Source organism: Phalacrocorax carbo, chromosome 1, assembly GCF_963921805.1.
Source record: "Phalacrocorax carbo chromosome 1, bPhaCar2.1, whole genome shotgun sequence".
NCBI lineage: Eukaryota > Metazoa > Chordata > Aves > Suliformes > Phalacrocoracidae > Phalacrocorax > Phalacrocorax carbo.
The window spans coordinates 122,339,103-122,363,901 of record NC_087513.1 but is presented as its reverse complement, the minus strand read 5'-3'; the positions used below and the strand labels follow the sequence as shown (position 1 = coordinate 122,363,901).

General features: G+C 44.7%; 1 long non-coding RNA gene across 1 annotated transcript; it reads right to left on the bottom strand.

The window, feature by feature from the left end:
* Nucleotides 1–11,777: 11,777 nt before the first annotated feature.
* Nucleotides 11,778–18,863, bottom strand: LOC135316270 (uncharacterized). Its single transcript, XR_010375693.1, has 3 exons — nt 18,750–18,863; nt 14,201–14,348; nt 11,778–12,020 (listed from the first exon to the last, which is right to left on the bottom strand). It is a non-coding gene; the product is annotated as an uncharacterized LOC135316270 (long non-coding RNA).
* Nucleotides 18,864–24,799: the final 5,936 nt, after the last annotated feature.

Genomic DNA, 24,799 nt, shown 5'->3' with positions numbered 1-24,799 from the left:
GGACCTCAAGGATCATCTGGTCCAACCTTTCTTGGCAAAAGCACGGTCTAGACAGGATGGTCTAGCACCGTCTCCAGCCGAATCGTAATAGTGTCCCATGTTGGAGAATCCACCACTTTCCCAGGGAGATTATTCCAATGGCTCAGTTCTCAGTCCAGTTGGAATCTCCCCAGGAGTAACTTGTACCCACCACCCCTCCTCTTTTCCATGTGACTCCTTGCAAAAAGAGAGTCTCCATCTTCTTTGTAGCCACCCTTTGAATACTGGAACATGGTGATAAGGTCTCCCCTAAGCCTTCTTTTCTCAAGGCTGAAAAAAAACAGTTCTTGCAGCCTTTCCTCCCATGGCAGGCTTCCCAGTCCTTTGATCATCTTTGTGGCCCTTCTCTGGACCCTCTCCAGCCTGTCCGCATCTTTGTTGTATAGCAGGGACCAGAACTGGACACAGTACTCCAGAGGTGGCCTGGCAAGAGCTGAGTAGAGTGGGATAATGACTTCCTTAATCTCTGATCTCTGATGCCCTTGTTGATGTCACCCAGCATCCAGTCGGCTTGCTTTGCCGCAGCAGCACACTGTTCCCTCACATTGAGTTCGCTGCCCACCAGGACCCCCAGGCCCCTTCCCACAGCGCTGCTCTCCAGCCGGGAGGATCCCAGCCAGTGCAGCACTCCTGGATTATGTTTTCCCAGGTACAAGACCTTACACTTGTCCTTGTTGAACTTCATAAGGTTCTTGCTAGCCCACTCTTCCAGCCTATCCAGGTCTTCCTGTAGGGTGGCTCGCCCTTCCCAAGTGTCCACTGCCCCACTCAGCTTGCTACCATTGGCAAACCTCATCAGCGCACATTGAGCCCGTCATCCAGATCGCTTAGGAAGATATTAAACAGCACTGAGCCCCATGTCGATTTCTGGGGGACCCCACCTGCGGCAGACTGCCCATTTGAAAAGGAGCTATTTACCACCACCCTCGGGGAACTGGCTGACGGACCGCACCCAACCCAGAGCACAGACCACTTGTCTAGAACTGTAACGCATCAGTTTCTCTAGGAGGAGGCTGTGGGAAACCGTATCAGAAGCCTTGAAGAAATCCAAGTAGACCATGTCCACCACTCGACCCACATCGGCTGAGGAGGTTACTTTGCTGTAGAAGGCGATCAGGTTTGTCAAGCACGATTTTCCCTTGGTGAAACTGTGCTGGCTTTTCCCAATCACATGCTTCATTTGACCCCCAGGAGGATTCATTCCATAACTGGCCCAGGGACCAATGTAAGACTGAAGGGCCTATAATTTAAGCCCATCTTGTAGATGGGGGTGACATTAGCCTTCCTCCAGTCTTCTGGGATATCCCCCAATCTCCATGCCTTCCCAGAGATTATGGAGAGTGGCCTTGCAATGATGTCAGCCACTCTCTTAACACCCTTGGGTGGATTTTGTCAGGACCCATCAATCTGTAGGGGTCAAGCTGCTGTAACTGCTGGCAGTGGGTCTGTGTTTGCATCAACCTGGATTTTTGTTCCCAAGGCCTGGTGCCCAACAGTGCTGGTAAAGACAGAGGTGAAGAAACTGTTGAGAACCTCAACAAAAAGCCCATCTATCCATAAAGTTCAAATTCTTGAGCTAGCTGTGGCTGCACCGAGTGTCATAATTGATATATCTGTTGTCTCCTAAAGAAATTATATTACCCAAAACGTGCCTTCTGTTCCACCAAAAAGTTGCCAGGACTAACTTAAACAAAGTTACTTGTTTAAGATATCAGCAAAGGGAATGGTATAGTTAGGTGTCAGCTCAGGCAAATTGAATTTGCCCAGATTTATTTTAGCCATATGAATACGCACCAAACTGTCCATGCATGTTTGTACATGCATGTATACACACATGCACACCCACAAAAATGAATGCACTGAACCAATATATATACTTTTTTATATGAACACACAGAACATATTTTCCTACAGTTACACCCATATACACCAAACAGTTGAGTCCATCACTTTTTTATTTACTATTTACTATTTTACCACCAGGCAGAAACTTGTAGGTGTTAAAAATCTGCTAAATCCAGCAAAGAAGAAACTGATGGTTGCTGGGCAAATTAAGGTGCCTACAGCTGGTGAGGAAGCTGAAGGTTTGTGGGCCTGCTGCTGCCAACTCGGTGTGTTTGGCAGGACAGGGAGGAGAGGAGATCATACACAGATGTTCCCCATCACAGGAACATTAACAAAAACTGAAAGAGAAAATTCTTCTTCCAACAGGACAAGACCACCTCATCAATATGCTCTTAACCAAAACTGTCCTCTGGGGAAGGTCCCTCTATTTCCCAGTCCGAGGTCTCCTGTTATGAGATAGCTATAAGATTTTATGACCCGCTAATGTAGTCCAGGATGGTAAAAGCCCATATTCCTCACTTTCCCACCATTTCTTTTCTCTGACCTATGGAATGAGAGCATGGACAAATCCCATTGACGTAAATGCTGTGGGGTAGCAAGAATGTTTGCCACCAGGCCATGGTCTGGAATGACAAGTATGCAAGAATTAGCATCTATAACTCTCCATAAACATTGGGGTTAATCTCCAGGGTTTACAAGACTCTTTAAATGTGTTTTAATAGGACAATCTGCTTTACACAGGACCCATCCAACACTTCACATATCAGCAAAGTTTACAAGGAGGTGAACTGAGCTGGGGTAATAGTTCAGATGTACAGCCAGGGCTCTAATGAGAATGCCAAAGTCAAAGTAATAAGTGGATTTGCAAGTATAATACCTTCCCAAATGGCTGAAGAGCTTTCCAAGTCTGGCAGGACAGTTGGAAGGGAAGAGCTGCAAGAACTGCATTGTTCTTTCTCAAACTCTGAAATCTAAAGGAATGGATCAAATCACCACATATTCAGTGCAAAATCATGGGCTGGCTTAGACCTGCAATCTGCCAACCTGCCCGGCTTGGGCAGGACTCTGCTCCCTGGGAAGTCCTGCTGAGGGGACCAGTCCTGCCCACAGAATTTGAGGCTGCTGAGAATGAGTAATGGTGGTCAATTAAAACTGAAGACTCTGTGGACATCTGTGTGGACACCTACTATAGGAAAGGAAAACTGAGGCCCTGGGCAAACCTGCTCTTCTCCAGTGATAACAAAAGCTTCCTTCTATCTTCCTAAAGCCAGGAGAGAGGAATCCTGCCCCGGGGTTTATTCAAGCCTTGGGTGTCTACTTGCCTCAGGTAGACTCCACCTCTGCAGTTAGAGCAAGCCACCAGCCCCAGGTACGATGTGGTTTCATTTTGGAGAATGATTTTTGAGATGACTGACCTCGGCCTCGCCATTATTATCCAACATACACATACAAAAGGCAGAATAAGCCTTTGCTACTAGATGACCAGTTTGTTTCAAGTTAACTTATTCTCTCTGTGCTTTTCATCCAAAACTGAATCTCAACAAGACAATAAAGCTGGGAATTTCAAGAAGTGACACATTGCCATTAAATCAATATGAAAACCAGCCAGACTATGCTAATAAACCTAATGAATGAATTAGGTGTTCAAAGAAGAAGGATCTCATGTTTCACTTCATTATCCTCATCCTAATTATCACAGAACATTTGCCCAACCTAGACTCTCTTTCCATGCCTCCGTAAAGACCTCAGGGGACTTTTTGGAGGGAGGCAGCCAATATCTTAGCTTCATTTGCTCTTGTCTCAGTTTATCACTGGGCACAACCCCGTCAGAGTAAGGGTAGAATGGCAGTAAAAGGATGATTGCTTCATTACAATAATTCAATCTGCACTGAGACAGGCTGTCTCCTGTGCTATGCGAGAAACAGCTAGAAACTTTATTTCATAAGCAAAATTACCACTGGCCATTTTAAAATGCCAAGAGCAACTATCATTACATTGTGGTTCGGCTGTCTCTGCTCTCCAGTGCAGGGGCTGCGGCAGCCTGGGAAGCATCCATCTCAGGAAGGAACTGACCTTCCTGAGAAGGAAGGAAGGTCCCTTGCTGGAGCTAAAGGGTGACAAGCAAGACAAGATCTGACCGTTCCTTTAGCATAAAATCAGAAAGTTCAGAAAAAACATGTTTCTATACCAGGAGAAGAAATTCTGTAATTGCTTGTATAGGGAATTGGGAACAATTTTTGTTCCTTTAGAAACACAAGCTTGACCTGGTTGCTATCGCTGAAATCTGACAGGAAGATTCCCATGGCTGGAATGTTTAAATCAATCTTTGTTGCGTATTTCAGGAGAATCAGCCCAGCAAAACCTAAGGAGGACTTGCACTGTTTGTGAAAAGGGTTTTGGCCTGCTTCCAAGTTATCAGCAACTCAGGAACAAATGTTCTCACGTTGTTATGGATTAGTATCCTCAGAAATGGTGCCTCAGATGGGTACAACCAGCATCAACTCCAAAGCCTACAGGGAAGAGTGAATTTAGCTCACTGGGTTGTGATGCATAGGGACAAAAAAAGAGGGAAATGTGGATATTGACAACTGCTTAATGACAGCAGATCAGTGATGACTAAGATTAATGAATCTTGGTTTGCGAGGAATGTCTTTCACCACTAAGTGACTGCTGGTATCTGATAAGGCTTGAGCTTGGTCAAAGCTTTGCTTATTGCTAGCTATTCATAAGGGCTCTCTCTGGGTGGGTCCTCTGATGTCTAATAAGTTAAGAAACTGTACCAAAGACTTTTGTCCAAAGAAGTCACTAATAAAAAAAGAGTAAATTGATAGTAATTAATATAAATTATAGGCTGTAAATTACAGCAGTATGGTAAGAAAAGGACACAAGTGCAAATCTATGGTCAGCAGGAGTTTCAAAAATATGTTAGCTACAAATGGGTTCATCGCAAAGGTACCACATTGCTTCTAAATGGACATGCTAAGACTGCCAATAATAAACCCAAAGAAGTAAAAATGTTGAGTAAAAGTTTCCCACTTATATTGGAGAAAAGCCAGATAATGCATTGCATCTTATGTAAGAAAAACAAGTCTTTCTTTTATAACAATAATTTCCAAACTTAGAAATTTTTAATTGGCAGTTCCTGAATAATTTGCGTCCAACAGGCAAAGATGTTCATCGAACCCCTGCTGCTGATTTTAAGTAAGTCTTGGAACACTAGAGAAGTTAGAGATGTGAAGGAAAGATAACGTTGTGCCAGGACTTCAAGAGAGTAACTAGGATGACATGAATAAATATAGGCCTGTCAGGTTGACATCACTCTGAACAAGATAGTAGAACGGTTATTTGGGGACTCTATTGAGAATTAAAGGGGAAGAAATAGAATTACATTGAAATTATCATGAACTTATTAAAAACAGACCCTATGCAAATGATTTTGTAATGTTGGAGCATGTACAAGTTTAATTGGTAAAGGTAATAGTGCTGATGTAAATGATACTGTTGGACTATTTTACCAACTGATAGGTCCTCAAATACAACTGTCTTTGGGGAATCTGCCAATCTCATGAGCTGGGTTCTTGGCCCTTCTCTCTTTAAAAATCATTCCCTGCTGATGGAGTTGGCAGATAACACAAAGACTGGAAAGGACTGGTGAACTGCAAAGATGTAACAGCTAATCTGGGAGATGAATCCGGTTTGCTCCATAACTGTGACACAGCACAAGTAAGGGACAGCAAGGAGGGCCAGACTTACCAAGTGAGGAGATCGGTGATTTTGAAGAGATTTCCAGATCCTGGTAGGAAGTCAGACAAACACGAGCTCAGTGTCTAAAGAGGCCAAGACAGCCTTTGGCTGTGCAAAGCAGGGTCCATTAAGGAACAAGGTATTCGCTACGTTTCACAATGGTGTGATGGCTCCTACAATTGTTTTGGTGTTCAGAAAAAGGGTCCTGAAAAAAAATTGAGAAGGTTCAGAAAAAGCCACAGTAACCCCATTAAAGGATAGGAAAGCATGCCTTATCCTGAGAGACCCAAGAGCTCAATTTATGTGACATGTCCAAAGGAAGGCTCAAGGATGACTTGATATTAATGAGTTAAGGCCACAGAGACAGAACTTTCGCAAATATGAGCTCCTTCTCTTATTGGACAAATGTTTGACAAATTTCATGGTCTGATGCTGAAGTTAGATTAATTCTGACAGAAATAAGACAGACACTTATTTTCAGAGGAGAGGATAATTAACTGCCAGAATTGCTTACCAATAGGCTTCTTGTTATCAATCAGTTTCTAATAAAGTTTGAAAGAAATCAGGAAATTTCAAGCAGGAAGAAACACAGGCAGGTCCCGTGTGTTGTGTTCCAGTGAAGATCTGTCTAGAAGATCTTCAGATCTATTCTAACCTTAAAAAATCTGAGAAAATAGATTGTCAGTGATGACACACACTTTCGGTGGGCCTTTCGTCCACCACTGAGACAACTAGGAAGACCTTTCTTTACACAGCAGAGTGCTCAAACATTCCCAAAGTTACTGTTTGCTTTTACCAGTTAGATGCTCTTACAGATAAACAAAAAAAACACATGTCTTGGCTAGTGCAGCCACCATGTTTAGCCACTGTGAAGCTTTTCAGCAGCTGTTCTTTTAACTCTAGCTTGAGAGTATGGTAATTTCCCCATGCCAATAGGACTTACAGATGTTGCAAATCAGCAAATATTTAGTAGCAAGGAAGCTAGAGTTCAAAACCATTTATCCCATTTCTTCATACTCCTCAGCTCTTTCTGTGGCCTTGTAAAACTTCTTGCCCACTGATTTTATGAAGAAGCTGGATGCATCTCTGGCTGCTCATCAGCTAAAGAGCTGATGAAGCACCGCTGTGAGCAGCTTTGCTGCACTTGGTGGGAAAGTTTCCATTTGCAAGACTTGTTCTTTTAGTTCACGTGGCCTTGCAGCCCATCAGTTTGATGAAATCTAAAGCCTTAAATCACAACTCAGGCAAAATCACCACCATTTTTCCCCTTTTCCCATTAAAGATTTGTGAAGCTACCAAGTTTCCCATGGCCTTTCCCCAAAACCACAACCTGCTGCAAACTCTTGAAAAGTAATTCCAAACTTAACCCAGATTAATAATGCTTCCAATTAGCATGGTCAAGTTTTGCAGTTTAACAGATTAAAATTTGTCAGATTTCTTGTCTCTTTGTGAACATTTTGTTCCACTCAAACTACAGTCCCACCACAAATTATTACCGCCAAACTAAAGCTAGGAAAAAAGTCCACCTTTGCATTCTGAAAGCTCTACACTTTGGTGGAGGTCAGATCCGCAGTTTAATTTTGTCCTGTTGCATAAAGATGGGAGGAACCTGCTTCTAGATCCAGAAGGGTTTCCAAGTCATAGCCCTACCCAGATCAGGATATTTGGACCCATATGCTTTTGTTTGGATCCTTCGCTATGTTTTCCTTAAAATGGAGGGCGTGCTCAGATCATCTGCAAGTGTTTCAAGCTAACATATTTTCAACCGTTAACCTCCCTTTAGCTGAAAATCATTGCCCCTTGACTGAAGCGTAATGTCTAGCCACAGTTCCCCACCAGTGCAATGTGAAATAGGTTTTCTGGCTCACCCTTATGGAGGGGAAGGAGATGGGAAGGGTGAACACCTGCAAAGATGCTAATTCAATTGGTTGTGATCACACTGGCTACCCCCTACATTTTTCTGAGGTTGGTTTCTTCCCCCAGCTTCTGCATTCTTCTCCCTAGGTATGGTATTTGGAGGCAGAAACATGGGCTGGTGATGACTGAAACCACGCTCCCCTGAACAGGATGGCCCTTGCACTTTCTAGACCAAAGTACTCTCCGGGACTGTGCTGAAAAAAAGATTTATAGTTTTTAATCTCCTCATAAGGTATGACTGTTAAGTATGCTGTAATATATAGGACAGGAATTAATCCTGAATTTATTTAGTATTTTTTTCTTATTTCATGTGTCAGAGGATTGCCATTTCAATTATTTATTAAAAAAAATATGTTTTTCAAGGTAAATGCATTACTTTTGTTATCTGCTTTCAATTAGCTGGGAATTCACTATGTTCAGCCAAATGTCCATTCATCAACAAATTCCAGATTCCTGGCAGTCTGAACAAATTCCCAATTTTCTTCTTTTATGGGTAAAATAAGTGAAGATATTCATGCCTCATGCTAAATTATGGCTGGGGTTAGACTAGCCTGGAGGGAGGAGAAAACAGCTATGGAAGGTCTTGAAATTTATTAATAGAAATACATTAATAGACGTTTTGATAGAAGTAGAGCTAAAATATTTCACATTCTTTTTTCTTCAGGTGCTTTGTTATGTTAACTAGATGGCCTCCTGCCCTCCTTCATGGGCAACCTAATGAGCTGAGATGGTCACCCTCCAAAGTGCATGAAACAGGTTGATGAGACTGTCTCTAGCTGCAGGGCTCTGCCTTCCACAGGTACATGCAGGAATAAAAGCCAAGCAAAATACATCCCGTGCCACTACAACTCTTCATGTCGTGTCCAACCCTTCCAATTAGTGAATTCACATTTTCAGTGCAAAGCTGTGTAAAGTGGCTCCAGCAGTGTCATGGGCTGCCCCAGGGTCACCTGTACACCCTGGAGCATCAAGGGAGCAGGGAGAAGCAGAGTGGCCAGCCACGTGCCTGGGCAGAATAGGGGCCAGGCTTCTACCTCAGAAATATTCCGGTGCTGGTCCTCCTTTCTCTTCCTGCAAAAGAGAGCTACCTAGCTGAGGTTCAGCCCATTGCTGACACAGCTACATGGCTTGTCAGAGCCCAACCAGCTTCTCCACCGAGCACCTTTCCATGCTGCATAACTGCATCCATCGCAGCCAGTTCCCTCCCCAGCCAGCTGTCAGCTGGGAGGAGAATGCCCCATGCTCCAGCATGAGAGCTGGGCTTCTTGCACAGAGGCTTTTTATCCCCAAAAGAAAGCATAAGCCCTTTCTAAAATGTAAATATGCTTTTTCAAATGCCTCATGTCAAAAGGCACTTTTGCTACCTGCTTGCAGTTGACACTTCACCCAGTGCTGGGCCAGAGTCCTTTACAAGGAATCTCCTGGAAAAAGCTGCAAGAAAGGCTCTGCTCCTGGCAGCCATGGGGATGGAGGGCAACCAGAGATGCTGCTGCAGCCTCTGTGCACGCTCACCACGGCTCTGAGGTCAGTTATTTTCCAGGCACTGATTGGAGTGGTACTTCTGTGTATGGTGTGACTGGCCTCAAGCCATGGGGAGAGCAGAGGAGCTGGGTGGTGTGATCCCACTCTCCCCAGTGGCTCTATCAGCCTCCTTTATCTCTGTGGGGCATCAGGCCACATGCCCGAGGAGGTCCCAGGGAACAACACAGCTGCTGGCTGGCCCCCGTGGCCATGGTGCCTTCCCAGAGGGCAAGGAGACAGGGAGGAGGATAAGCTCCCAACAGGGAATCAGGATCTAGCCAGGATGCTTGCTGGGACTCAGGAGTTGCGGTGTGAGATAGCCTTAAAATATAAGCAGTATTTAAAGCTCAGCATTTTCCTTCCAAACAAGGAAGTTTTTCAGTCATTTTAGTCATTCATTTTATCTCCTCTTTCTTTTGTTAGTGAAACTGCTGTCTCTCCTGGCTTCCTCAGCTGTTGTCAAAAATCCTCTGTCCTGGTCATCTCCTATGGGTCATACTAAGTCACCTTGGTTTTGCGCTGCCCTTCTCTTTCCCCCCTTAGCCATCACTGACTGATTATATTTGCTTGGTCATCTCTTCTTTCCTCCTTTCCACTCACAGAGGATACTTTCTGCTCCTTTTGTTTCCTCTTTCCAATGATTTGTAGTCAGTAATGCTTTCCTCACACTGCAGAGCAGGTCTCTTCAGCCTCTCTCATCACATTCGGGTGTTCGTATGTCTCTCCCTCTCCGTGCATACTCTGAGATTGCGTTCTCTTGTGCACTGTATTTTTCATCCTGTGAGTGAAGAAACAGAGCCACTGCCCTGCCTCTCATTCCCCAGGTTGTGCAGAAAGCTAACTGTCCTTACGTGGGCTGACGCCTTTCCCACCAGACGTCAGAGAGGCAGGAAGATGAGATTTTTTTCCTTACGTGATTTGTGTGCATCTCAGCCAGATATTGCTCTCCACCCAGCAAGATGATTAGGCTGGTGTTTTGAGATAAAAGCTATGCCGCCTTCACTTCTTGGTGACACACAACCCTGAGAGCCGCCTCGCCATCCAGCAGCTGTGCCAATGGCGAGCGCTCCTGCTGAGGGCTCTCCCAACAGGCAAAACCATCACCATCTCTTCAACATCTGTCTAATGTCCTACAGCCTAGGCAATCGTGAACTCATGTGTTTATTTTACTGGTAGAATACACCTGCAACTTAAATATTGTATGATAAGCAGATGTTCACTTCTATAAATTGACCAGCACGCAAAGATTTATAGACCCCAGAGGTTCAGATTTAGCGAGTGGGAGCCAAGGTCACAACTGGACCTTCAGATTCAATAAATCTTGACATTACTGAAGCATTGGGGGAGGGGAAGAAGGCATCGTTATAGACATATAACAATTTTTAAAGTATGCCAGTGATGATCTGCAAAGCAGATGTAAGGGAGGCTGATTTGATACATTAAACTGACCCTTCCAGGCAAGAGATGAAATAACTCAGTATTTGATTTGGTGTCCCATATGGAATATAGGAGTGGAAATGGTGATAATAAGCCCCTGTTCATATGAGAAGCGGAGGGGAAAAAAGCTCCATTAAAAAGAATAAATGTTTTGTTTTCATGCTATATGAAGGACACTGTTGATATCATCAGTGGTGGATTTATTCTAATTAAGGTACTTCAAATGACATATCTGTGCTGTATTTTTCTTTCATACAGTGCACTAATGAAAACCACTGGTTTAGCTATAGAAGAAACAGAGTCCTGCATGAGCGGAGTAGGTACCTGAAACACCTCAATGGTGTCTCCCAGCGCAGGAGGCAGAGTCAGTGCTGCTGGGTGCATTCGGAGGCCTGGCAAAGAGAACAGGTTGTCAGAAGTAATTCAGTCTCTAATTCCCCTTCGGACCCTGGTGTCTCTGCTGGACTTTTAAACACAGGCTGGCAGCAAGGATGGAGGGGAGGGAGGTGAGGCAATATGGCCAGTCTTTGTCAGTGACACCACAGAAGAAAGAGAGGCTGGAAATAGAGAGAGTTAGGGAGAGTAAGAGGCAAGGAGGAAGGTTTTAAATGGGCACCAAAATATCCTGACATGGCTGTGCTATACAGGCCTTCATAGGAGCAACTCAGTAGCCATGGCCTTGTGATAGGTGCAAAAAGATAGTGCTAAGGGTATAAACAGAAGCAGATAAAGTCTGAAACACCAGAGGCAGCCTGAACCGACCCCTGCCAGCCCAAAGACCAGCCTGGACTGTAAAGCTCTCCAGAGAAGTACACAAGTTCTTCTACTCCAGACACCACACTGTACCCAGTGACTCCCAGGTCAGCACAGTCCAAGTTAGCTTTCATCGGCCGACATGCCGTCGCAGCCTGTGCTGGGCAGGGAAAGCCAGAGCTGTGGCTGATGTACACGTGGTATACGTGACCGACTCCTCCCGCACCCCCTTCACCCTGCGGGCGCCCATCCTGCTCCACACCTGCAGTTTTGCAACTGCCCGCGATGTTTTAAAACAAACAACTCAACTGGCCCATTGAGCCGCTCATAGTTACAATAAAAACCCACACAGAGGTTTCCAAAGAGCGATTATAAATTACACTGGTGTTTTGGTGTTTTCTGCCTTTCTGTTTAGAGTAACTAAGAGCGGTTTATGAGAATCATCTAACTAGCCGTTTTTAGAGACTTCCAAAACATGCAGTTCAGCCAAAAACAAAGCAGAAAAAACACTACCAGTAAGGAATTCCCCTGTTACTAAATAGTAACTAATAAATACAAATACCTATTACAGTAGAAGATGGAGGCAGAGAAAAGAACACAAGAGGCAGACAAGAGAAAACAAACATGAAAGTGTTGTACTGACTTTTTTCTCATTGAGGTAGATATGCATGTGAACATCGCCCCCAAACTCATGTATCTGAAAGCAGAGCTGTCTGAAGCAGAAGTGGACAGGAAGATGTAGCTTTTGATGGCTTCTGTGGCAACTGAAATGAAAATTTTGGAGCCAAAGTGAAGTTACCGCTAGCTGCCAGATACAGTCTTTGCAACTGCGAGTGCTCCTAAATAAGGCTGTGGGATATACCCTGACTGCCAGCTGTAATACTGATAAATAGTCGTATCATCCAAAAAGCATGACAGTCTGAAGCACCCATTCAAGATTTTCAAAGTGCTTACGCAAGCATCCTCTCGATGGCCATGCACGGCTACCTGCATGCCCTCCTGAAAGGAAACCCAGCAGGAAAAGCTGGAGTGAGGCCGAGGTGGTCAGGGCCCAGAGCACTACCCTCTCTTGCTCTCATCCTGGCCCCAGTTTTTCACATCTGGGCACAGGGCTCATTTTAACTCTCACACCCATGTATACAATATATGGGCATGTTTTGCTTCAGAGGACATAGTAAAGCTCATGGTACAACCAGGCTTGGAAAAGGCCACTGTAACAATCTGATGTACAGCAAACCCTCTGTCAAGTGGTCTTTCATGACTGACAGTGCGTTTTCTGTACCCAGCTCCCATGTTACAGGACGGAGGCACAGAGGGTGATTGCTTGCCCCAGTGCCACCCCGCAGCCCCAGCCAGAAGCCCCCTGCAGCGATCCCGGTCACCACATCCCCTTGCCTGGACATTTTTTCCCCATGAGCACAAGCTCCGGGATGATTAAGGAAAGGTATTTCTCAGTGGTTTCTCCACTGCTCCTTGTGAAAATCCTACACAGCCAGGGCAATCAGGAAGTGTTTACACTATCTGGCCTTTGTTCTGATGTCTTTAAATACTGACTCCAGAATAATTCTGATTTCCATACCAAACAAACACATTGTGGTTTCTTTACTGGTGAGGCACAGACTGAATTTCCCTGCCTTGGAAGTTGCAAAAGACAGCTCTGGTATCTGCAGCTTCTTTTAAGGGAGCCCCTGGTGTCCTTAATGAAAAATTTATTTAGGGTAAATCAATATTCAGCTACATTGTCACCCTATATCAGAACAGGCTGCAGGTGAAAGTGAGTTTAGTGGTTACTATTTGTTCCCAGCGACTACTAATCCCATTTCCCATTGCTGAAATAAGGCGTTAAAAACCAAAATAATCTCCCATTGAAAGGAAGACATTCCAAACAGCTGTATCCTTCAAAGGCTTTGGACTTTTCTTTCCCCTTACCGTCTCCCTAGGTAGCCCTCCGGGACTCACGGTTATGTGGGATGCCAACTGCTCACTATTCATCATGGCCCTATTCTCTAAGGGCCCATCGACTTTCAATAATTTATCACTCGATGTTTTGTGTGTTGCTGCAGAAATAAATCAGAACTGGGAGCACCAGATGCTCCCGCATCCCATCATACTGTGTTAATTTATTAAAAAGGGGTTTTCTCAGCCCAGCCACGGGGTGCAGGAATCTCCTCCACAAGGAGTAGTGAAGATGGGGGTTAAGGTCCACTGAGCCAAGTGCAAAGAGCACAGAGAGAGAGAGACTTCAACATGGAAGCACATGAGCTTGGAAGCCCTCTCAGGGTGAGCAGGCGGTCGGCTTTCCAAGCAGAGCTAGTGGTGACAGCGCTCCAAGAAAAATACATTTAGTCCTTAAGCGTGTAGCTTTTGTTCTGGGCTCACAGTCTCTTTTTGTTTCTTGGACTAGGTCTCGCACCCGGATACAGCAAGTAAATATCAAGCCATAAATCACAAATTCGATGCTTGCTTTTCTTTCCTCAAGGTTGTATAATATAATGAAAAAGATCAAGCAAATGGAAAGCTATTTTACGCTGCACATGCAGAGTGCAAAAGGCCCTGGGTCTCTTCCAATGACCCCGCAAGAATGATAGGCCTCCTGCTAACAAGAAGAGCTATTTTTCTGAGGCATCACACAAATCCTCTCATGGATTGAAGAGTTTCTCCTGTTCTTGTTTTCTTTAATGCTCTTGCAATACAGTTAATTTAACATATAATGACCCTTCATTCAAACATATATATTATGGTAGTTTCATCAAATGTGCCTCTGGCAGAACAGGAAACACAAATTTCCTACGTTCCTTCCCAGAGTCCTGAATGCATGTCAACAGCTTTTTGGTACTTATCACCCTTGGTCATTTCTCATCTCCCTTTCAGAGGGGAAGAACCGTGGCTGCTAACACAGAGTCTTGCCTCTGACATTACCACTGGCGCACCAAGATGACCACACCTGGAAGATGGGAGGGGGCTGGGACTTCTCCTTGATATTATGGCACCTTCTTCTCGAAGTCCAGCCTTGCCAAGGTTGCACACTCAGTTCCAGCACTCCCTAATGCAGCAGGGCCTCTGGTGCTCTTATAAAATCAGCTTCTAGTTACCTGCAAGGGGAAGAGCCAAACTGAGAATGCATGATTCTTCCTACCCCCCAAAACATTGTTCAGGGTAATTCTGCTTCTCTAGGATGGTGCCCACCAAACAGCAATTGCGTAACGGGATAGGATCGTTCCCAGTACTGCTGACACGTTAGCTGCCTGTCTGCTCAACTCTAAGGGTGTAAAAATGGGACTTTAGAGGATCACATAACTAACTGAGAGCTAGTTTTTGTGGGGACAGCAAGAAAACACACTTTCTTGACACCAGCTCCTTTGCCAGGTTTCAAGTCTTTGATGCACCTCCCTAGGGACTTAGCAACCTTTCTGGGAACGAGCTGGCAGGTGGCTTGTAAGCCTCATTTCTGTCTCTGCTCTCTCCTCTTCCTCAGAAGTTTCCATTTGCATTGACATTTTCCCAAACTTGTAAGCTAGGGAAAGATGTCCAATGCGCATAATTCTAGCCTAAAAAGCTAAAGCTTGTCATGTTATGAGAAAGCATAAGCAAGAGCTTGTAATGGGAAGTGTTGGGCAATCCTGTCTTTACTGAAGGCAAAATCCCCTCCTGTGCCTGCCACCAAGATTAATTCCAGATTTCCTTAGGTTCTGTGACATGCACAGGGCCTGTCCCAGCAGCTGCTAAGCACTATCAAGTCTAATGCTCTTTCACATCCCTCAGCCCTAGTATCAAGAGCATTATTCTGAGAAGATTTTTCCTGAAATCTTCATGAGACAACATTGGGAAATCCTGATTAGTCAGTAAGACCGTTGTTTATCCTCCTGGTAAAACACAGCTTCTGCTAAACCAGAGCCATTCTCTCCTTGAAGATAAGCAAATGTTAGCAAAATTACTGTAAATCGTGAGATTACTGGTTAAGGTTGCAGCAAAACACAGTTTGCATCTTAACTCTGTTTTCTCTCATTTACAGCCTTCTTCAGATGTCGTCTTTGGCACTGAAAACATTTGTCTCAACTTAAAAGTGAACTTTGGAGTGGGGGAGTCTGAATAAAACCCCTACAGCTGTTTTTGAATTATCCAAGAAGAAAAAAGAAATGCACATTTCCCAGTATAAACATTATCTTGGTTTTATTTTGGGGTTTTTATTGTTGTTTTGCGGTGGTGTTTTTTTTTTTTAGTTCAGGGAGAACATTCAGTTTATTTGGAGTTAGATTATTTTATTTTATTTAGATGTCAGCACAGCACATCTGTATTTCTTTGTGAGACAGGAACATAAGAACTGCTCTGCAAGGTCAGACCACGGGTTGGTCCAACCCCGTATCCTGCCTCCGAGGGCAGCCAGTAGCAGATGCTCAGAGCAAAGCACAGAGCAAACAGGACCGGTGCCCGGGGGCCCTTCCTGGTGTCCCCGCTGCTTCCTCAGCTGGAGCTGCAGCTGGGCTGTTGCATTTCACAGCCTCCAGCAGCCCAGCCCTCTCTGAATTTGCCTAAATTCCCTTTTGAGCCCCTCTACCCTCTTGGCCTTCACAGCTTCCTGTGGCAAAGACACAGGCACGAGGCAGCTATGCTGCATGTGAAATCAATAATTCGCTGCCCTCTTTTTAAACCTGATAATGTCCTTGGAAGACTCTTAGTTCTTACATTATGAGAAACACTGAATAGGCTCCTTCCCTGAATAGGCCCTTTTTCATAAGCTGTTTCATCACTCCTCTCATGCAAGCTTGGTCATATCCCTCCTCATTCTTGTTTTTCTTCTCTCTGTACCTCTGGCTCTCCTGTATCCATTTTAGGGGGGCGGAAGCATCGCATGGCTTGGACTTAGGATTCAGGCAACAACTTCCTTTCCTGGTAGTATCTAGTACTTAATTTGCCTTTTTGTTTTCCTCCATTGCTGAGAACCAGACAATGCCATCAGAGAATTTTCCATCGTTATTCCAAACTTCTTTCTAAACAGCAGCAGCTTGCCGAGAGCCAACTGCTGGATAAGCAGTGGTCATTTTGTTGCTTTCCCTCTATTTCATTACTTTGCACTGGCTTTCTCCTGACATTTTATATCCCAGCCACTCAGCAGAGTGCAATCCTCCTGCAACTCTTTGCTCTTGGCTCTTCTGAAGAGTTCTGCATCATCTGCAAATGTGGTTAACCCACTATTTATCCCCTCTTGCAGATCTCTGATTAATACATTGGAGTATACCACATATGTCTACACTGTTTCCTAGGCTAGAGTAGCTCTGCAAGAGGACTTGGGCCTTTTTCCCTCCACAGCTTGGCTTTCCAATATGCCCAGGGCAAAGCACCATTTTTGGAAAGCTTGACACACTTTATTGGTGATGCCTTGCTTAGTCACTTACCGACGTGTGCAAAGACTGCCAACAGATTTGCGAAGCCTGACTCCCCCCACAGAAGCAACATTTCTTTCCTTTCACCGTCTCTCTCACACACATGGGATCCATCCATGTCTATCAATTCTCATCTGTGATATAATTTTCAATACCTTGCCTGGTATAGAAGGCCAGGACATTAGTTTGCAGTTCTCGAGTTCATTCTTGAATTATTTCTAGCTATCATTAATATATCTGGAATAAAAGGTTCAAATGTGAGGTTTTTACTATCACTTAGAAGGACAACAAATATTCCCTGTAGACAAGTTCAGATAAGTGCTAGTTTCCCTGTTAAAAGCGTAACTTCTTCTACAAACTGGGCCAAAGTATACCCACAATTAAAATATTTGGAAAGTTGCCCCTGTTCCTTGAACAGTGTTGATTTAGTTTTTGCACTGCAAAATGCACTGGCAACTTCTTCCCCCATAAACTCCAGTTTTGCATTCACAATTTTGCTCCTATATTCTCTCCTGGGTCAAACATTATACATGGCATCAACTGAACATCCAGAAATTGTCATATAGTTTGGCATCCGCAATTAATGCTGCGATCTGAGTTCACAGTTAAACAGAGCCCTCCTACACTGGGGAATGCACTAGCATTATGTTGGCTCTATGATTTCAGCTATATTGGTACTGTGGTCGATGCCCCAAGCCTGCCAGTGCTTAAGAGGCATTTGGACAATGCCCTTAACAACATACTTTAACTTTTGGTCAGCCCTGAAGTGGTCAGGCGGTTGGACTAGCTGGTCATCGTGGGTCCCTTTCAACTGCAACAGTCTGTTCCATTCTCTTCTAAATCAGAGCTTTCCCTGTGCTGGTCCAATTTCCTGGAATAATTGTGCGCATTTTTTGACAGTTTAGCATATTTTCCTTCAGCGTGATTACCCCCAGTTTTACAAAGTAGAAATCTGCATACTTTAAAAAGGTAGCCAAATGTATAACATAGGGTAAAAATATGCAAGTCTATATTTGACCCGTCTGCCTCTCATACACCTGAGTGCACGCACGTGTGTGTGCGTGCATAATGCATCATGCAGACGCTAGAGAAGGTAAATGCGTAAAAAAGGGTATGTGTACAGGAATTGTGTTTTATTTCGAAAAACGCTAAATAAACCCCAAAGAGGTAGAAGTTACCTACAGCAGTGAAGGCATCAAGTATTTAATCATGAACATAACTACACATACGAAAGCACTGTCTGTGAAATTAATGCAACCTATCAGGTGCTTTAAAAACACGCTCCTCCTGCTTAAATATTTTGCCTACCCAGGAAGGGCTTCAGTGGGTGCCATCACGGTACCACCTAGGTAAACAAATGCAGATTAATGGAGGGAGTGTGGGCACTTTCACCTCTCTCCCTCAGAATTAGCAGCAACGCCGCACTGTGCATTCCCACACGATAATACATCAGGGCTGTGCAGCCTCTGCCTCCACCCTTGAGTCAGCTCAGGGCTGCGTTTGCCTCTGGGTAATGTTAAATTCAGGGCTTGCGTTTCAGGACTACTCATCTTCACTTCGCAGCTCTCTCAGCTGCAGTATATCACTCACAGGCCAATACCCTTAACCCAGAGGGGGGTATCCCATGTGGCATACACTAATTTATAAATGAGGATGATATCTGAATGCGTCACATTTCAGTGAAGAAAAACAAACCTTATGGACTCTTTTAAAGCTGTGATAAATTAGAATGTGCACGGTACAAATATTTATCTTGCACCCTTATTAGAAGTATTTCCTTTTCACTGGTTAATTTAATTAAGAGGTGTCCCTTTGGATTAAAACTGTGTAAGATGGATATATTTTTCTCCAAAACATAATTCATTTTGAATGAAGAGGGGAAAACTCATAGCTCCCGAACTTATTAATAATGATCTGAATTAAAATACATTCCTGGCTTTCTTGAATACTTACGTATGTTACAGGATAGCTGGGAGGAGGCAAGAGGGATTATTTTTGTTTTCATGAGAAGGACCTGATCCCAGAAACACTGTCGGATGCGTATGATGAGCAGTTAGTCACAGTGATTTCTTTGGCAGGGGAGAAAGAAGCAGAAACAAAAACAACACTGACCCAACTTTCGTCAAAGCCGGGGGCGGGGATGAGAGAGCTGGTACGGGATCATTCTTCTTCCCTCCCCATGCCCAGGATCCCCTCTCACTCCAAAAAAAAAAGCCTCCTTGTGCTTGGCAGCCCGTGGCTGTGAAGGAGAGAGAGAACAGGAGCAGGAGAAGTGGTCAAGCCTGCCGGGAGCGGCTCGTGGCCCCGAGGGGGTCACCATCCTGCATGGCCCTGGGGACTGTGGGGACCTCCCTTGTGTCCTCCTCTCTGCGTGATGCTGTACCTGAGCTGTAGACCCAAAAAGAAAAAGGGAAAGATGAAGCTTGCTGGAGAAGGTGAAATTTAGGGGTTCTCAGGGCCAGGATTTTGCCTCAGGTCTGCCATGCTGATCTTAGATGCGCCACTTCATCTCACTTCTCGGGGCCCCTTCCTTCCCAACCTTTGTCTGATCTACTTCAAGGGCGATATCTCTGGATCACAAGCCAGCTCCTGCTGCCTCTGTGCAATGACATGAGGCTCCACGCACAACTTTGCTGACATACAGGCATTACAGGGAGATGATGACAAAACTGCAACTGCTTTTCCAAAATACCTGCTTTGCCTCTGCTTACAGAGCAATTCCTAGAACTGTCCGTTAGAAAATTAGTCCCCAGCTCAGTCCCTACAGAGGGGTGAGTGATTTTGTGCCTGACTATCTCTTCAAGGGAGACTTTAGACATACAGATGGTTGGGAGACACACCTATTTCGAAAGGCCTCTTCTTCCACAAAGGTTGGTGTTTACAACTTCCAGCACTGCCTCTGTGGCACAATGATGAGGGATGATTGTAATGACGTTCCAGGTTGAATAATAGAAAAAGGCTTGCCTTTTCACTTCCTCTTTAGAGGGGAATTTTCTGATCAGTTTCGAGTATTGTGTCAATAACTCCTGCCGTATTTTCTTTCATTACAGAGCCTACCAATACACTGCTAACAGACTCATTTACAAAACAACCAGCATCACTGCCAGAAGAAAAGGCTACTCAAATATAAATACAAAGTCTAGCAAAACATCTCAAGCATAGAAGCTTGAACATGAGTCATTGCTGCAGCTATAATTGAAGGGGTTTCTCGACACATTATTCAAATCCGTGTGGATGCTGTTTTGCTTCCCACCCCGCTCCAGCACCTGCAGAAACCTCTCTGCTGACCCTAAGACCCTTGGTGAGATTCACATCAGAGCATTTGGTCAATGCCAGCTCTTACATCAGTGACTGGCACCCCTTCATGGCTCACACGTCCCACTTTTAAAAGAACAATTATGGCCACGCTGTGTGTTGAATGACAAAACTCAAAGGAAAATGAACTTGAAGATGTTTCCCTAGCAACTGCATGCAGCAGTGTTCCCACCAGTCCAACATTACAGCATCACACTTTGAATTGAAAAAAATACAGATTGAAATCTTGGCCACTTAAATGGCAAGTGCAGCCTGGCAGAGACACAGCCTGCCATGGTCACACCGGCCAGTACCCAACTCGTAATGCTGGCTTTCACCTTATGTGGAAGACCGCTCCGGATAAGGACAGCAACAGCCATGAACAGAGATTCAGAGAGTGTAGCAGCCTCAGGACATGGCCCTGAAAATAAAAAAGCTTAATTTCAGTACTCTTAAAAGAAAATAAATGTTGATTATCTCTTTCTCCTTCCATCCCTGATCTTTTTCACAACAACAGTAGTGTGCTTTGAGCATATGCTGTTTAACAAGCCACCTTCAGCCATCTGACACACATTGGCTTTCTTGAAACAAAAGCCATGAGTTCCCAGTGGGCAAAGCAAGGCTTACTCACCTAACCGTAATCATCTTTGTACAGCAAGTCTTTCCAGTCCTTCTTGCCCATCCTTCCTAAAATGACCTGACTCTTGGAAACAACGTGCCCTGGTGCAACCCACCCTTTCTTTCCTGGCAGACTCAGAGGTCTGTGTTTTCTCTCCACCCTATTACCCAGAGCAGATACAGTGAGCGATGCAAACAGGGGGAGGGAAGAGGCAACAGTCCCATCATTATCCTAATATCCTATCCTTTGTTTACATTACCACCATTGTTTTAACTGATGTGGTTCAGCCTACAGCATGAGGCCAACTTTCTATGCTGAATCCTGCGTTATTATCTTCCAGAAGGACAGTAACCATTTCCCTCAAGGATGCTATTCTGGTTTGAATATTTAGGCACACAGATGAAAGGCTGCTATGACATCATACTGTAAAATCTATTTGCACTGGTACATTATGTACTCCTGAGATAAATGCACCATTATACCGCATCACCCCGAGAACAATTTGCACTCACCTGTGCTGGAAACGTCCTGTTCCATAAACTTGGGTTCCACCTTCTGACACTCTGAAAATGCTCCCCAGAGATGACCAATCAATTGCTTTCCTTAGTTGATGCGTGCTCAGCATCACGAACATGGTTTAATTAGCAATATTAAATCCAAATATTGCATCTCGCACTATGATTTATGGTTTACCTCGTGCAATATGAGAAGCCTTCTGCATTGCTGAGGCAGAGGTGCTTCAAATGCCAACAATGGGACATTTTTACAGAAAGAATGTGAGGGGAGGGAAGCGTTCATCAACATCCGCGCATTAGTTGTGCGGCTCTTCATCCTGGTTGTTGGGTACTAATACTCACACCATTCATTCTTTCTACAGCTCTCCACATGCCATCAGTAGGAAAATCTCAGCCACGGGCTTTGCAGGGCAGGGCTAAACAGTCTTGAAGTTCCTGAAAGCCTCAGCTGATGAAGCAGGAGGAAGACTATGCAACTGCCCTGACCACAAGAAAGGGAGCATTGCGTCTTACCCACGGAAAGTGGTAGGTTTGATGAGTGGAGCAACCCACAGGTAAAAGGACACTCAGAAAGCTGAAACCTCTCCTTGGTGATGGGACAATCCTACAGTTGCTGGGCCTGCTTTAGGACAACAGCCCCCCATTGCCGCCCGAGCTACATGCAGGGACTTGGGCAACCCACGACACCCACGGTCACCTGAGACTTCAAATGGCAAGTTTCTTACCTGAGAGAAGGGCCTGCTTTCACTCCCTCTAAATGAGCAGGAACCTCTCAGGAGGCTTTGGAACATTTCATAGCTGCATACAATGGAGTCAAAGCCGAGAAGTCCAATTTTCTTCCCTATAATTGATGTAACAGCCCACCCACATACTTAGATTAAGGTGTACATTAAGATAATGAAAAGTCATTAATTATCTTCCTACGAGTTTCTTATGAAAACGTCTCTGTTACTCCATCGATCCCCTCCGTTGACACAGGATGATAGAGATGTAGTAGATCAAGCAGACAATGTTACAGACATTTTTCTGTGAGGCAGAATCTCAGATCCTGTCCTGCTCATCAACATACTTACATGGCAGCGGGAACGTTATCTCATACCTAGGAATTACTCCTTTTCCCATCCCTGTGCAGTCTTGCTAGCATTACTTGCAAAACCTCCCTACTCACAGGTTGGAGCTGGCACTGGAGTCACCATCTGTCTTCCCTGTCTGCACAAGGCTTTGTTCCAGCCTCTCATTTTGCTAGGAGCCAGAGCACGGCTCCTCCTGGCTCTCCATCCCACCAGGTGCCAGGAGCCAGAGCCACTAACGGTGCGGCCAGGAAGGAGGCGGTACGACCTGTCGCGAATGGGCAATTTAGATCTCTTAAAGAACCACTGTCAAAGGTATCAGCAAGAGCAGTTTTATTGAAATACAGTGTTGTAAAAGTGCGACTTAACAAAGTTTGATAGCAAGGTTTGCTTTATTACTGTACTGCACAATCATTTGAACAATGATTCAAAACTACCAAGGCAGAGCAAAAGTTACCAAGGCAAAATCAAAGTTACCAAGACACAAATCAAAGTTATGTGTGACATCGGTTGCTTACCAAAGATCTGCCATTGGTGAAAGGTCTCTCTGCCTTGAGGACCAATCTTGGCAGGCATCCTGACACAAGGGGAGATCACCGCCATAGAGCCAGGCTGCTTAGCAGGGAGAGCTCAAAGAAGGCTCACTTAGGCTGTCATATTTATGGAATAAACTGGTTGGCTCATAGTCAGGTTACACGCGATGGGAAAGGTATGCATGAGACTCCTTGTACCCACAGCTTTCTTTGCTTCTTGATAAATGAGTCTTGGAAAAGCCACCCGCTATTCATGTGTTAATGGCATGATGCGTATTCCAAGCTCACATGCATCAATGCTTACTGTGTCACTCGGCTCCTTTGTGGATTCTCAAAGAACAGACTGGAATTAGGGATGTTCTTGGCCTGGTTACAATTTAGGCCTTTACCTCCTTTGGAGCCTGCACCAAACTACTGCTAGTTCGGTTAAGGAGTCGAGTGCGTCTCTCACAGACCCCATACCTGCATATCTGCAATACTGCATTTTGAGCTGGAATCTGCCAGGATCTGACCCAGTCCTAGGACCTCGCTGCTGCAGCTGAAGCGTGTGGACTACCCTGAGATGAGGATTTGGTGTGCAAGGGTAGGAAAGCAGCAAAGCAGTTGCCCTTTACCAGGAAGTAAAGCCAAACCCTGTTCCCACAGAAATCAATGGAGAAACTGTTGGGACCTCAGCAGTGACAGTTCAAGTCCTTCGTGATTGTTTTCCTCCTAAAAAGACACTTGCTTCATTAAGATGCTGAGTCTTCCTAATTCGAATATTTTATTTACTTTGGGTCTTGGGTTGTCTTCATTATGTGGGTGCCAACAGGGCATCAAAAGGGGCACCTCGGAACCTGCTGCGAGACCGCGAAGCTTTACCGAGGGAGCGAGGGAGCGTTACATGCCGGGGAGAGCAAGTGGGCAGGCACATTCCCGAGGGAGCGCCTCCCTGTTTGATACCATTGTTATGGAAACTTAAAACTTCAGGATAAACCGGGAAGGCCAGTGAAATGCAAATGGCACGAAGCCCAGGAGAGACGTATTTGCGTATTTGCTCACTACTTACCACTCTTCTGCAGAACAAAATGTCTGATTTTCTGCCTTTTGTGAAAACGAGCTTTCCTGGGGTCCTAAAGGCCAAATTCCCTCGTAGGCATAAAAGGTCAGGACTCCAGCAGTGTAGAGGTGATCCCAACAGCCACTTGAGATGCTTACTCCGGAAACAAACTCTTACACAAAAGTGGCAAAAACAGAAGACACGATGCAACAGCAAAACAAATGAAAACTGTGTGTTTCGTCCCAGGGTGAGTTACCTACTGGGAGAGGGAGGACAAGAGCAGTGGCTCTGTTGTGGACTTCCAGCTTTTCACATCCATTTGAACCCAGATGGCTGGTGATGACAAAAGCTTCCTGCGTTTTTATGAACGCAAAAATATGATTTTAACAACAGGGGAAGAAATGTCCTTTGGCAGCAAAGTAAGTGACCAGATAGAGGTGGTTCATTGCGCAATGGTTTGCTAAGCAGAATGGCGCTCTACCACACTGCAAAATAAAGCTCTTTTGGACAAAAAACAGGGTTCATTTTTTGTTACAAGTGCCTTAATTAATCACTTGCCTCAGCTCCAAATGGAATGAGGCTTGGTCTACAAAAGCTCTCCTTGTATTAACCTCCAGGCAAGCAGACACTCTTCCCTAAAATTCATTTAGCTGTCAAAATGGGGAAAAAATGCCAGCAGCAGAAAGGTTCAAAAACTGTGAAGTCCAGGCACTTCGTTGAGGCTTTTGCTTTAGAAAAATAATAGTAATAATAGAAAAGTACACTGAAACACAACTCTAGAGAAGATTTTGTTCCCATTTCTCCAGAAGGGAGAGGCAGGGTGAGGATACCACCAGTGCTCTTACATGCAACCCTTTCATGTAAATGATTTCAAACGGGACCTCTTGCTCTTCTCTGCAGACGAAAGCAGAATGCATCACTGTTGCCAGACCACCTGGGACACGGGGAGGAGAGGAAATTTCCAGATGGGTTTTAAGACAATTCATTTATATTTATATAGCCAGAATAAATGTTTTGGTTGGGGTTTTTTTGGGGTCTTTTTTTTGTTTTTGTTTTTGTTTTTGTTTTTGTTTTTGTTTTTTTCTGAGATAG